Source organism: Mobula hypostoma, chromosome 7, assembly GCF_963921235.1.
Source record: "Mobula hypostoma chromosome 7, sMobHyp1.1, whole genome shotgun sequence".
NCBI lineage: Eukaryota > Metazoa > Chordata > Chondrichthyes > Myliobatiformes > Myliobatidae > Mobula > Mobula hypostoma.
The window spans coordinates 154,442,472-154,458,305 of record NC_086103.1 but is presented as its reverse complement, the minus strand read 5'-3'; positions in this window follow the sequence as shown (position 1 = coordinate 154,458,305).

Genomic DNA, 15,834 nt, shown 5'->3' with positions numbered 1-15,834 from the left:
CATTTTGTGTGTGTTGCTCTGGATATCCAACATCTGCAGAATCTCTTCTGTCTAACTTGTTGTGGACAGGCGGCAACTCTCAAACACCTCTTCTTACTTACCCTTTGAGAAGGTCCCCACTCCGGACCATCAGGCCATGATCTCTCGCACCATCACCAACCTCCTTAGCTCTGGAGATCTCCCATCCACTGCCACCAACCTTACCTTGCACTACTCATTTCCATCCACTACCTAAGACCAACAAACCTGACTGTTCAGGTAGAGCCATTGTTTCTTCCTGCTCCACTGGGGGCCGAATGGCCTTTTCCTGTGATGTACTGGTCTACCTTCTATTTTGCTAAGATAGAAGATATTAATTTTTGCTGTTTCAGACTCAAAGAGCCAAATGTACTCTTCTTCCTTAAGTTCATATGTTCCTATTGTTACATCAAAATTTATCATTTGCAACCTACTCAGAGATTGTTTGGAATTTCTATGAATTAAACAGATTTCATAGAAATTTACTTACTCGAACTGCTACTGACCTTCATCGTCTCCTACAATGAGCCAGGAATGTATCAACGCTCAATACATAAACCATTCTTTTCCAAAGATGATTTTAGCTACATAATTTTGAACAAGTGGCCTATGAGGCATGCCACTAAAATATCATTTGCTGAAGGTGCAAAGTTTACAAATTGAATTGTAGCTGATGAGTTTGGCACAAGCACTATCATTTTGAATGTTGTCTATGAGAGCTCACTTGCTGAAGTAAAACAGAAACTGAAGTAAGGTTACCAATTTCACACAAATTTAAAGCAAGAGGGAAAACTATTTGGGAAGGGATGGGTTTAACTGCTAGCAAACACCAATACCCAGGAACTGAAAATGCTACAGAAACTGGTGGATAAAGCCCAGTCTACTGATTACATTTACATGGAGCACTGCCACAAGAAAGCAGCATCCATCATCAAGAACCCCCACCATCCAGGTCAAACACTCTTCTCACTACTACCATCGAGCAGGAGGTACTGAAGTTTCACACCCTCAGGTTCAGGAATTCTTGTTACCGTACAACCATCTGGTCCTGAAATGGTATGGATAACTTCTTTTACCACACTCGAAACAGATTCTACAACCTACAGACTCATTTTCAAGGACTCTTTACAACTTATGTTCTCGGTATTGTTTTTTTCTCATTTTCACAGTTTGTCTCCTTGCACACTTGGGTCGTTTGTCAATCTTTGTCTGTTCATGTGTAGTTTTTTTGTAAAATTCCATTGTATTTCTTTTTCTCCTGTAACTTGCTGCAAGAATATGAATCTCAATGTGGTAACATATGCATGATTCAATAATACATTAACTTCGAATTTTGTTTATTGTCACTAATTCTAGACTGATAAATTCAAAAAGATTCAAAAGATTCAAAAAGATTCAAAAAACTTTATTGTCATTCTAACCATACATCAGCTCTGCAGGGCAGAATGAGACAGCGTTCCTCAGAGGCAGTGCAATCATAACATAACAAACGCAACACTAAGTAATAAACATAACAATAAATGGTAAAACATAACAGCCACATGTCAGTTAAAATCAAGTTATAAGTGTCCAGTGCAAGTTAAAAGTGTCCAAAACAGAGTCAGGTAGAGCAGCTATTTAGCAGTCAGTCAGAATTATTAGTACATCACGTCTTAACTTACTTGCAGGGGACTGATGACTCCTTGTGCCAATGAAAGTGTATGACCAAAGCCTGTTTGCCTCAGAAAGCTGAAGACTCCTCTTCCAAACTTCAAATCTTCACAAATCATTGGGGTTCTTCCCAACAAACCATATGCCAAGAGACTTCCTTATAAACTTTTTTCCTTGCTATTATTTTTGTGGCTAGATTTTGCAGCCAATTGTGTGACCTACTTCTGATCTTCACCTCATTTGATCGAAAAGCCTCTAAACTTCTGTCACCGCCAGAAACTCCAATCTTACTCCTATATCAGTGTGGTCTGGCTTCTTGTAAGTATGGGATTCCATTCCTCTGCAGGACACTAATGTCTCTAGCAGGCAATCAGTCAAATAAATGGCCTCTGTTTGTGTATATGCCCAAAGAATTCAGCTGTTCCCAATTTTAGTACCTTAATGCCAAATGATGAAACATGCAAAATATCCCAAAAAGTGATGAATTTTCCACAAGTAAAATATAGGCAAGAGTTGTACATGTATTCATGTGTTGAAAAAGGGCCTAAACATTTTATCCAGGAACCTCACCCATTTCAGAGCCCTGTAAGATACCTCCCTATGCTATCATCCGACAGAGGCCACAGTTTTTAAAGACCCTCTCCCCCATTATAGATAGCAGCAGTAAACAATATGGCTGAGAGTGAGGACAACATCGTTTTTGTGGGGAAGGATTAAACTCCCAGGTTCTCACAAAGGATCTTTGAGGCACTAGTGAGTAGTAGAGGCCAGGAGAGACATTCTCTGCATGGGGTATGGGTTGGAGGGGCAGGAAGGACAGAACGCTCACAAGAATTACTCTCTATACGAAGCCTGAGAAGAGGTGGTCAGAGCAGTTATCCTTTTTAGTGAGAATCCACAAACAATGAAGCAACACTGAAAAATATTACAAGATCTAAAGAGACTTCAAAGAGAGTTCCTCAACACTGCCCCTTCATCTTGAATCTAGATGATGACTCCTAGATCTTGAAACTCTTAGAACTTTTCCCTTATACCTCTTTCAAATTCCTCTCCTCTCATCTTAAACCGGTGCTCTCTAGCTTTAAACTCCCACTTGAGAGGAAAATGACTCTGACTGTCAACAGCAACACACACAAAATGTTGGAGGAACGCAGTAGGTCAGGCAGCATCCATGAAAATAAATGAACAGTCGACATTTCGGGCCGAGACACTTCTTCAGGACTGGAAAGGAAAGGGGAAGCTGCCAGAATAAAACTATGGGAGAGGGAGAAGGAGGCTAGCTAGAATGTGATAGATGAAGCCAAAAGGGTGGGAAAAGTAAAGAGCTGGAGAAGAAGGAATCCGGTAGGAGAGGAGAGTGGACCGTGGGAGAAAGGGAATGACGAGGGGACCCAGGGAAGTATGAGGCAGGTAAGAAGAGGTAAAAGGCCAGAATAGGGAGAGGACCATCTGCCCCATCTATACCCCTCATAATTTTAACAACCTCTGTAAAATCAGATCTCATGTTCTAGTGAAAATAAACTCAGCCTATCCAATCTCTCCTCATAATTAAATCTCTCCATTCCAGGCAACGTACTGGCAATTCTCATGATTTCATGGGACAAAATTACAACAAAAAAACATAGGTATTCTTTAAAACAGACCGAAAGGGTGTAGGCCGAAGCTACAGCTTATTACACCTACTCCTCTTACTTATACAACAACATATTTGGCATCAATCATCACATCAAAACAAAAAATGTCATAATCTAAAATCCAATTCCAAGTATCATTTATTTACATTACTCCCATTCATTTTAAATCATGTATTTTATATTTGTTCATTAAATTATTTTTAAATAATTTTTTAAACTTGTTAGGTGTGGTGCATGTTTTTAAATTCTCACTACAACTGTTCCATAGATTCACCCCTCTGACTGAAATACAATGATTTTTTACCTTTGTTCTTATCCTTTGTTTTTGAAATATACATGTTCCTCTCAAATCATCTTGACTTTTTCTCATTTGAAACAACCTTTGGATTCTTTGTGGCAGCTGTCCATTTTTTATTTTATACATAATTCGTATTATTTTAAAATCTATGAAATCTCTGAATTTTAAAGTGCTTAGATAAATAAATAGTGGATTGGTTGGCTCATAATGACTTGTCTTGTTTACAATTGGTATGACTTTCTTTTGGAGTAGAAAACTTAATTTTGTATTTGTTTTGTTTGTATTTCCCCATACCTCTACACAGTAAGTCATATATGGGACTATAAGTGAACAGTATAATGTGTACAAAGATTCCTGATTTAAGAAATCTTGCACTTTGTACAGTTTTGCAATAGATTTTGACATTTTTGCTTTGACATAATTTATATGTGGATTCCAGCTTAATTTATTATTTATAACCACTCCTAAAAATTTTGATTCAGGTACCTTATCAACTTCAACATAATTTATTCTAAGTTCACTATATGAGTTTGGTACACAGTTTCCAAATATTATGAATTTAGTTTTACTTAGATTCTGTGATAATTTGTTAGTATTAAATCATTTCTTTATAAGTTTTAGTTCTTTCTCCACTATATCCAAAAATTGTTTCAGATGTTCCCCACTACAAAATATAGTTGTATCATCAGCAAAAATATACATTTCAATGTCTGAGAGACCATACATATATCGTTTATATACAAAATGAACAGCAATGGACCAAGCACTGAACCTTGTGGAACCCCGCAAGTTACCCTCAAAAGCTTTGAATTTGAGTTGTTTATACATACAGACTGATACCTGTCTTCCAAATAACTACTTAACCAGTCATGTGCCGCCCCTCTAATACCATATCTTTATAATTTTGTTCATAATAATTTATGGTCAATAGTGTCAAGTGCTTTTTTTAGATCAAGGAATATTCCCACTGTGTATTCATTTCTTTCTATAGCGTTTGATATTACTTCTACAAAATCTATTAATGCTATTGTAGTGGTTCTGTTTTTTTCTGAAACCATATTGCTGTTCACAGAGTATGTTTTGTTACGAAATCACTTAACCTTCTTACAAATATTTTTTCGAATGAAATCCGTCCCCTTTCTTCTAAACTCCACTGAGTACAGGCCCATAGCCAACAAACGGTCTTCATACATTGACCCTTTCATTCATAGGATCATTTGCATGAAACTCCTCCAGACTGTCTCCAACGTCACCATATCCTTCCTTAGATAAGTTGGCCCAAAACTGCTTATTATACTCCAAGTGTAGGCTGAACAATGCCTTATAAATCCTTGGCATCACATCCTTGCTTACATACTCCAGTCCTCTCAAAATGAAAGCTAACAATGAATTTGCCTTTCTTACTACTGAGCCCACTGCTCTTCCCTCATGACTATGCAGCTAGCCACAGCTCAAACATCATCTATAAATTCGCTGATGACACCACTGTTGTTGGCAAAATCTCAGAGGGCAGAAAGGAGTGAGGTAGGTCACCTAATTAAGTGCTGTCACAACAACAAGCCTGCACTAATCAGCAGACTAAGGAACTTATCACAGACTACAGGAAAGGAAAATCAGGAGAACTCACACCAGTCAGCACTGAGTGGTCGGTGGTGGAAAAGGTGAGGCGCTTTAAGTTTTTGGACATCAAAATCTCAGAGCCCAACACATAGACGCTGTCATAAAGAAGGCATGCCTGTGGCTCTATGTCATTAGCAGTTTGAGGTGATTAGAAGTATCACCAAAGAATCTTGCAAATTTCTACAGTTACAGATAGAGCATCCCGACTGGTTGCATCACAGCCTGGATTGGGGGCTCTAATGTGCAGAATCGAAAGGCTGCAGAGTTATACACTCTGCCAGTTCCACCACCACAAGTAACCCTTGGACTCTACCTTATTATTTCTCTTTCATACTGTTGATTTAATTTTTGCATCATACAGGTTTTTTTAATGTCTTGCACTGTACTGCTGTCGCAAAACCACAAATTTCACAACATACATCAGCGAAAATAAATCTGATTCTGATTTTAACTGGGATAACAACATTCTGTCAGTCACTCAGCCCACTAGATCCACACTAGCTCCCAAAGGAGTAATATCATTTGCTCAATTTGCCTTTAGTCCCAAGGAATGGCCTCAGCCCAAAATATCGACTGTTTATTCTTCTCCAGAGATGCTACCTGACCTGCTGAGTTCCTCCAGCATTTTCTGTGTGCTGCTTTGGAAGATGCTTTCCAGCACCTGCAGACTTTCTCGTGTTTATTGTCATCTATCTATGCTCGTATTTTATATGCAAACCATGTTCAATGAGACATATTTAGGCCATTTGTGCAATTTGCACATATTTCGAGGTAAAATGCTGCCTGGCAGGGAATTGAACTGGGCACAATACAGTCAATCGCACCTCTCATTATCCCAGCATAATCCAGGAGCGCAGTGTTCATTTCAGCTGTGATCAGCATAAAGTGAGATCTGCCATGGTTCTGAGATGGCTGAAATGAGGAAACCATCATAGGACTCAAGATTCTGCCCCAGATGGGCAGATGGTGTCTAATAGGAGAGGTGGCATGCTCTCTGTGTGCACCTGGCATAGCAACTCAAGAAATGGCATTTTCTGAGGTGCTCCTCCTTCACTTTAAATGATTATAGACTACAGGTTCCAATGGGTCAATAAGAATTTAACACACTTTGTATCTTATCTTACCTTAGTTTAAAAAACAAGCAAGAGGAGGCTGCTCAGCCCATTGACTCCACACTAGCTCCCAAATGAGTAATTTCATTTGTACAATTTGCCCTCTCCTGTTATATCTGTGGTCTTGCAAGCTATTCTGTCTCATGCCAATTCCCCTTTGACTCATTTTGATGCTAACTTCAAAGTTCAAAGTAAAATTTATTATCAGAGTACATACATGTCACCACATACATCTGTGAGATTCTTTTTCTGCGGGTATACTTAACATAGAAAATATAGAAAACCTACAGCCCAATACAGGCCCTTCGGCCCACAAAGTTGTGCCGAACATGTGCCTACCTTAGAAATTACTAGGGTTACCCATAGCCCTCTATTTTTCTAAGCTTCATGTACCTGTCCAAAAGTTGCTTAAAAGACCTTATCATATCTGCCTCCACCACAATCACCGGCAGCCCATTCCACGCACTGACCACTCTCTGTGTAAAAAACTTACCCCTGACTTCTCTATATCTACTCCCCAGCACCTTAAACCTGTGTCCTCTTGTGGCAGCCATTTCAACCCTGGGAAAAAGCCTCTGACTATCTACATGATCAATGCCTCTCATCATCTTATACACCTCTATCAGATCACCTCTCATCCTCCATCACTCCAAGGAGAAAAGGCCGAGTTCACTCAACCTATTCTCATAAGGCATGCTCCCCAATCCAGGCAACGTCCTTGTAAATCTCCTCTGCACCCTTTCTATGGTTTCCACATTCTTCCTATGGTGAGGCGACCAGAAATGAGCACGGTACTCCAAGTGGGGTCTGACCAGGGTCCTATATAGCTGCAATATTACCTCTCAGCTCCTAAACTCAATCCCATGATTGATGAAGGCCAATGCACCGTATGCTTTCTTAACCACAGAGTCAATTTGCGCAGCTGCTTTGAGTGTCCTATAGACTCGGACCCCAAGATCCCTCTGATCCTCCACACTGCCAAGATTCTTACCATAGAACAGTATAGAACAGTAACTTACCATATAGAACAGTAACTGTAAGCTGTAAACATCAGGAACTGTAAACAGTAAATAAACTGTGCAAATGCAGATATAAATAATTGCAATAAGTAATGAGCATGAAATAACAATATAATAGAGTCCTTAAATGAGTGTAGTTATCCCCTTTTGTTCAAGAGCCTGATGGTCGAGGGGTAGTAACTGTTCTTGAACCTGGTGGTGCGAGTCCTGATCTACAGTAAGGGGTAACGTATTGTGTAAAATAAATCCGCCAAAGTAACCCATCAGCACTTCTTCAGGTGCAGGAGGAAACTTACAGGGTCTTGGAACCTTCACACAGGCAGCAACCAAGCTCAGGATCAGCTCAGTTCCTGGATCTGTGAGGAAGCTGTGCTAACTGCCACACCATGCCACCATTTTAAGGAAATTCTGGGACAGTCTTTAAATATTAATATCCCCTCTAATAGCACTCCCACCCCTGATGATGGGCTCACTGGCCTATAGTTCTCTGGCTTGTCCTTGCAGCCTTCCTTGAATAAAGGCAGAATATTAGACACCCTCCAGTTTTCCAGTAATTCACCTGTGGCTAAGGAAGATACAAATATCTCTGCCAGAGCTCCTCAAATTTCTCCCCTAATTTACTACAATATCGTAAGATACACTTGGTCAGGCCTATGGGACTTGTCTACCTTAAGAAGACCATCAGTATTTCCTCTTTGGTACTGTGGATATGTTTACTGACATCACTATTTATAATTCCTTAATTCCTCAGCTTGCACAGGATTCAAGGGGATTAGAGTCAAACATGAGCAAATGGGATAAGTTTGGTGGGAACCCATTGCAGCCAAATGGCCTGTTTCCATGCTATGTTGCTCAATGAGTATATGACCTTGTTCATGGAAATACAGATGGGAAATCTTCATTTAAGATCCCATCATGTCAGGAAACATAGAGGAGGCTTGACCCAAAAGCAGGGCAATAGAGATAATTTAGCAATAAACAATAATTTACTAAAAGACTGCAACATAACAGGCCAGAAAACAAGAGAAAACAGATACTTAACATAGGTAGCTGAAGGCTGGGAGCAACTGGTTGAGGCTGGCTGGTTTGATGGGTGAAAATAAAAAGAATGAGAGCTTGGGTTTAAATGGGCTGCAGGTGAGGAGTTGGAAACAAGTGGCAGACGGCTCCCATTGGCTGGATAGAGACTGGGAGGTTCCTGCCTATCAGGCCTAACGTGTCTATCCCTTGTACACCTCAAATGGCAATAAATTAGTTTATTACGGACTTGCTTGAATAAAGGCAAAACATCAGACATCTCCAGTTTCCCAGTAATTCACTGTCATTCAGCATTAATTTTTTGCTGTTTCCTACATTACCACAACTACATTTCAAAAGTACTTCACTTGCCATTCAACATTTACACATGAAAGTTACATTTTTAATATGATTTTTATGTTGATGCCTTGTTTCTAATAATGGATTTAGAAACAAAAGTACAAAAGAATAAAAAAAATCAGAAGCAAACCATAAAATCATGACCTTTGTAAATACAGCTGGGAGGTTTTGGAATGATTTAATAGCAAAAAGCTGCCAAGTTATCCGTCGTCGTTATTCAATGCATCTTGTTCCGAATAACCACAGCCCTGCTTCTAGAGAAACTGTGTGTTCAATCTCTCCAAAAGTCAAATAAGTAGCAATCTCCCCTTCCAAAAATACTTTACTAAACTACGCACAAAAGTGTCTCAGTTTAACTCAAAGTAAATTTTAGAATTGGGTAAGCAATTAGGTGAAAAGTAGACAATGATATACTTTGATATCCTTAGGGAAAGAAAATTTCGAGAGCTTGACCTCCACTTAGATAAATATTTCCAGTAACTATGCAACTTATGCAGACTGATGGAGTTTTAAACCATTGACCTGAGAAGAGCAGTTGATCATGGCATCTGGAACATACTAGATACTGTGGTCAAATTATGTATTTGAGATCTGAACTACATGATAAGAAGTACTGCTCATAAAAAAGCAAATTACCCTTTTGTCCTTCAATGAAAGATGGAAAAAATAATGAAGAGCACAGGTGAGAAATTTCTCCAGTTATATATTGGGAAGAGCAAACCTTCACTCTTCTCCCTATATTCTGTCCCGAAGGAACAATGCCATCTCTGGCATCTGAGGTTGAATCAATTCATTCATATTATCTCTACTGTATTTGATGACAAAATAACCCTCAAACCATATACAGTATCTGCTCCTTCACCAAAACTGCTCATTTGTACACCACAGCACCAGTCTGTGCTTTTGCTTGTCTTTTCAAAGCTCAATATAAATTTACTATCAAAGTACAATACATATACAGTACTATATGGCACCATATACTACCCTAAGATTCTTTTCCTTAGTTCCTTTTCCTAGTTCAAAACTACACAGAAAGACTGTGTCATGGTCCGGTCCATGCAGTCCGTATTCCGGTTCATGGTCCAGTCCATCGACTCTTGCTCCAGGTTTTCCTGTTTACCCTGTTTCTGTACTTGTTGAGCTCTAATTGAGGCAGCTGATGCTCGTTGGGGCTGGCTGCATAAATGCCTTCAGAGACCAGGGTGTGGCTGCTGGATTGTTCTTGTCCTTACTCCTTGTATCCCTTCCTCTGCCTTCTGTTTCCTTGCCTGAAGCCCTGCCTTGTCTTGCCGGTAACTCTTGCCTCGCCTGAAGTTCTCGTCTTGCCTTGCTTTGCCAGAAGCCCTGCCTTGTCTTGCTGGCAACTCTCGCCTCACCTGAAGTTCTCATCTCGCCTTGCATTGCCTGAAGCCTTGCCTTGTCTCGCTGGTAACTCTTGCCTCATCTCACCTGCAGTCTTGTCCTGGAGCCATCCTGTACCTACCTCCCTTCCTGTCCCTTGCCTCCGTCGGGTAAGCCAGGCCATCTTGCTGTTACCCATGGTTGGTTCTGTCCCTTCCTGTCCCTTGCTTCCATCGGGTAAGCCAGGCCATCTTCTCGTTAACTGCGGTTGGTTCTGTCCCTTCCTGTCCCTTACCTCCATCGGGTAAGCCAGGCCATCTTGCCGTTACCTGCGGTTGGTTCTGTCCCCTCCTGTCCCATGCCTCCGTCAGGTGGTGATCCGCGCCCTGCCCAGGAGTACCGCACCCTGCCCAGGATGAGCCTGCCTAGACTCAAGCCTGAAGACTCCAGCCTCCTGCCTAGACTCAAGCCTGAAGACTCCAGCCTCCTGCCTAGCCTCAAGCCTGAAGACTCCAGCCTCCTGCCTAGCCTCAAGCCTGAAGACTCCAGCCTCCTGCCTAGCCTCAAGCCTGTAGACTCCAGCCTCCTGCCTAGCCTCAAGCCTGAAGACTCCAGCCTCCCGCCTCCTGCCAAGCCTCGCCTCGTCTCTAGCCTCCTGCCTCCGGCCAAGCCTCTCCTCAAGTCTCTAGCCTCCTGCCTCCTGCCAAGCCTCACCTCAGGTCTCTGGCCTCTAGCCTCAAGCCTGAAGACTCCAGTCTCCTGCCTCCTACCAAGCCTCGCCTCAAGTCTCTAGCCTCAAGCCTGAAGACTCCAGTCTCCTGCCTCCTACCAAGCCTCGCCTCAAGTCTCTAGCCTCAAGCCTCAAGTTTCCAGCCTCCTGCCTCCTACCAAGCCTCGCCTCAAGTCTCTAGCCTCAAGCCTGAAGACTCCAGCCTCCTGCCTCCTGCCAAGCCTCACCTCCAGTCTCTAGCCTTTAGCGTCAAGCCTGAAGTCTCCTGCCTCCTGCCAAGCCTCGCCTTGAGTCTCTAGCCTCTAGCCTCAAGCCTTAAGACTCCAGCCTCGTCCTGCCTGCCAGCCAAATCTCGTCCTTGCCTAGTTCTGGGGTCCGAGCCAGAGGCAAGACCCAGGTACTGGGTCCTTGTCCAGTCTCTGGCTCGGAGTCCAAGCCCGGGCTCCTAGCTCTCTTGTCCAGTCCTGTTCCGGGTTCCCGGTTTTCGTGTCCATGTCCTTGCTCTCACCCTGTATCCTAGTCCTGTCCCTAGTCCTTCAGTGTCTGTGTCTTGCACTTGGGTCCATTCCCAGCCACCTCCCTATGACAGACTGACAAGCAACCAATATGCAAAAAAATACAAACTGTGCATATGCAAAAAATGATTAATAAATAATACTGAGAACATGAGTTGTAGAGTCCATGAAAGTGAGTCTATAGGTTGCTTTCAGTGATCATTTCAGTGTTGAGGTTAATAAAGTTATCCACGCTGGTTCAGGGGCCTGATGGTTGAAGGGTAATAACTGTTCCAAAGCCTAGCAGTGTGAGACCTGAGGCTCCTATACCTGCTTCCCAATGGCAACAGTGAGAAACGAACATGGCCTAAGAGTACTTCCACCTAACTGCTTACCCATTACCTCTGTGTTTCTCTTTTCCAGAGCTCTTCAAGCCAGCAGGATTTCTTCCACCCTCCAAATTTCTACTTTGCTTAAGTTAACTTGCTAGAAGTCCCATTCACACATTACCATGCTGACTTAGCTTGACACCCAAAACAGCAACACCTCAATTTTAAAAGTGTAACTTTTGTCAAAACTTAGTCTTCTCTGTTTCTGTTATCACCTCCAGTCCCACAGCCATCTAAGGTACAGTATCTGCACAACATCAACTTAGACCATTCCTACAGCCCTAATTTTAATCGTACCAATGGTGTCAGTCCTAGCTTCAAGTCCCTGGGTCCTGGGTTTTATGAATTCATTCCCTTACCCTTCCACCTCTTTGTGTCTCACCCTGCCATTTAGGTGGCACTTATGACCCATCTCCCCTGTTGTAACATGCACAAAGCTGTGGAGGAACTCAGCAGGTCAGGCAGTAACTATGTTGAAGAATAAACAGTTGACATTTCAAGCCGCGACCCTTCCTCAGGACATAGGGAGAAATATTTTAACAACTTGCAATTGAAGATTATGGGGAGAATTGACAAAGTTTGGTGTCTTAGTGTCCTGACGAAGGTTTTTGGCCCAAAATGTTGACTGACTCTATCAAGGTTAGTCAGGACTTCATCTATTGTAATATCTGTGAATGTTGTCTGCTATTTGATAATGCTTCCAATTCAAATATAATATTACTTTAATCATGTTAACCAATTTCATAGAAGTTTTTATGATGCAATGGATAGAATAATTAATAAAGTCAACATTTCAATCACGATGAACAATTGTTTGACACGCTAGAATAAGGTAAAAAATCACAGCAGGAATCAGCCATTGCTTTTGTAAATTTATGTTAATATAGACTTGGTATGAGCCACATTTCCTAAACTTAAGAACAATGCAAAACCTGGCAGTATTGTGAACCACAAAGTGAGTACTGATAAATTTCAGTGGGGTACCAATTGGTTGGTGGACTAGGCAGATGAATCTACTGCAATGAAAAATTACAAGGCCACTGTAAGGTTGAAATGAGTGAATTGCTCTGTTCAATAGCTCACATGGATATGATAGGTGGCACGGCCTCATATTGTAATCACTCTATGGTTCTATAAAAGCACCACTGATTTCTGGAGAAAAGACCACCATTGGTATTGATCCTCAAAAGAACAATGAACTACACAGCTAGAGCATTAATTAAAACATAATTATAATTTTCACAGGAATATTACAAAACCAAAGGAAGTCAGGTGAGGAAGGTCTTCACACAAAAATAATCATTCCCTTACACGGTCATGACTAATGGTGTCAGCCAGGCCACATTTTATAGTCAAGCTGCTGTTTATGGAGCATCTTTGTATTTTTATAGAATTTCAACTGATCTTTATAGTTGTTTGCTGCCCATCTCTGAAAAAAAAATCCCTATAACAGAAATCAGAGCCTTGATCAGATTTCTGAATCCAGTGTTGTTTGTTAACCTCTTTGTTAGTTTACATCATTGTCCTTCACCAAGTGGCTACCATTTCACTTAAACGCCACACTTACACGCAAATCACCGAAAGAGAAAGGGCTGTCCAACTTGTGAGGCAATTAATCCACCTCATCCGCTTGCAATCCCTGCAGCAACATTTCTGGGTAATTTCTTCCTACCTTACCCAAGCAAACTTCAAAAAACCTGTCAGGTCGTGCAACTGATGTTTAAACCTGTTTGGACCTGATGTTCACAGCTGGATATTAAATTCCAGCTGGTCAAATAATTAATGAATACCATGCATATCAGAGAATCACAACAATCCTAATGCTACCATTCACGGGCACCACGGTAGAGTGGTGGCTAGTGCAATGTACTACAGCCCAGAGCTGTCCGGAGTTTGGAGTTCAATTACAGTGCCATTCTGTAAGGAGTCTCTGTATGTCCTCCTCATTGAACGCACTGGTTTTCTCCAGGTGCTCGGGTTTCCTCCCACAGTCCAAAGACGTACTGGATAGACTAATTGGTCATTGTAATTTTTCCCTTGACAAGTTTGTCGGGAGTTGCTTGGGCAGCAAGGCTCAACAGGCCCAAAAGACCTACTCCACGCTGTATTGCTCAATAAAAATAAATTTAAAAACATGATTTTCATCAAACTATTTACTTTTACTGTGAGTTTATTTGGCATTTCATGTGCTTTGTAGAAATTAACACGATTGTAGATAATATCTTAAGTTATTAGTGCAATTTACTATGATTACTTGGAATTTAAGTGGTCTTTGCTGTAAACCCACATTAGAGATTACTAATGAGGGCTGAACAATCGGTGCAGGGGGCAGGGTTTTGGGCTCTTTGATCACTGGAACCTCTTCTGTACAAGAAGGATGGATTGCAGCTTAACTAGAGGAGAACCGATATCGTGGCTGGGAGGTTGGCTAGTGATACGCTGGGGGGTTTAAACTAGTTTAGCAGGGAGAGAGGAACCAGAGTCCCAGGCCGGGAAGAAGGGTAAGGGCAATGAATTTAGAGCATGAATCAGCACATGGCACTTGTGGCAATAACAGAGACTTGGTTGAGAGAGGGAGAGGAACAAATGTTTAATGTTCCATGGTTTTGAATGCTTTAAAAAAGATAGAGAAAGAGGCTATGGGGTGGAGTTGTATTACTAATCTGGGACAATATCACAGCTGCATAAAAAAGGGCTCACCCGCTGAATCTATATGGGTAAAACTACAACTAAAATTAGGACTGTACAAGTTATCAGAACTGAGTAGTGCAGATACCTCAGATGGTTGTAGGACTGGAGGTGATAACAGGAACAGTGCGGAGTATGATCTGAAAGCAAAGATTACACTTTTAGAGGGGTTGGTGTTTTGGGTGACAAAGTTAAATGGGCAAAAGGAATGTGTGAACAGGACTCTTAGCAAATTAACGTATGCAAAGTAGGAATTTGGAGGTAGAAGAAGGCCGGCTGGCTTGGGGAGCTCTGGAATAGAGAAGTACACATCAAGTTACAGTCAGAAATATGTAAAAATAAATCATGGATGGATGAATAGATAGATAGATAGATAGATAGAGCAAAAAGAAAGTAAAACAGTGAGGCCGCATTCCACCAGTAGAAGAAACTTTGGGGATATCACAGAACTTCAGCAATCTGCCCTCCAACAAATTACTTTCTGCACTATTCAGGAAATCCAATCTGCATGTCCCTGCAGCTGAGCTCCCAGTGCCAGAATTCTACCGTAAAATTACTCCATTTTCCCCTTTCTGCGATAAGATGCTCTTAGGCCATACTACATTCACCATCATAATTCACCATCAAATTTTACATGATAAAGCTCCCATGGTGCTTTGGGACACCATGTTCTATTTACTAGAATGTTACCTGGGTTTCATCTCCTAAGTTACAGAGAAAGATTGAACAAGTTGGGTCTTTATTGTTTGGAGCGTAGAAGGTTGAGGGGCGACTTGATAGAGGTATTTAAAATTATGAGGGGGATAGATAGAGTTGACGTTGATAGGCTTTTTCCATTGAGAGTAGGGGAGGTTCAAACAAGAGGACATGAGTTGAGAGTTAAAGGGCAAAAGTTTAGGGGTAACATGAGGGGGAACTTCTTTACTCAGAGTGGTAGCTGTGTGGAATGAGCTTCCAGCAGAAGTGGTTGAGGCAGGTTCAATGTTGTCATTTAAATTGGATAGCTATATGGACAGGAAAGGAATGGAGGATTATGGGCTGAGTGCAGGTCGGTGGGACTAGGTGAGAGTAAGAGTTCAGTACGGACTAGAAGGGCCGAGATGGCCTGTTTCTGTTCTGTAATTGTTATATGGTTATATGGTTATATGATATTTTGATATACTGGAACAGTATCCATAAGGGTGAGACTGTGACACAGGGTTAGTGCTGCAGCCTAGGGGCTCCAGGGATTCATCTGATCCTGACCTCAGCTGCTATTGTATGGAGTTTGCACGTTCTCACCATATCCACCTGGGGTTCATCTTTTTTCATGCCATACTTCAAAGTGGTTCTGGTAGATTAATTGGCAGCAAAAAGATACTCCTATGTGTTGGTAAGTAACAAACAAATCCTTGTAGAAAGGGCAAAGATGAGGGGTGATAAATTGTACGGTACAAGGAGGTGATGAGTTGACACGGATGGTAT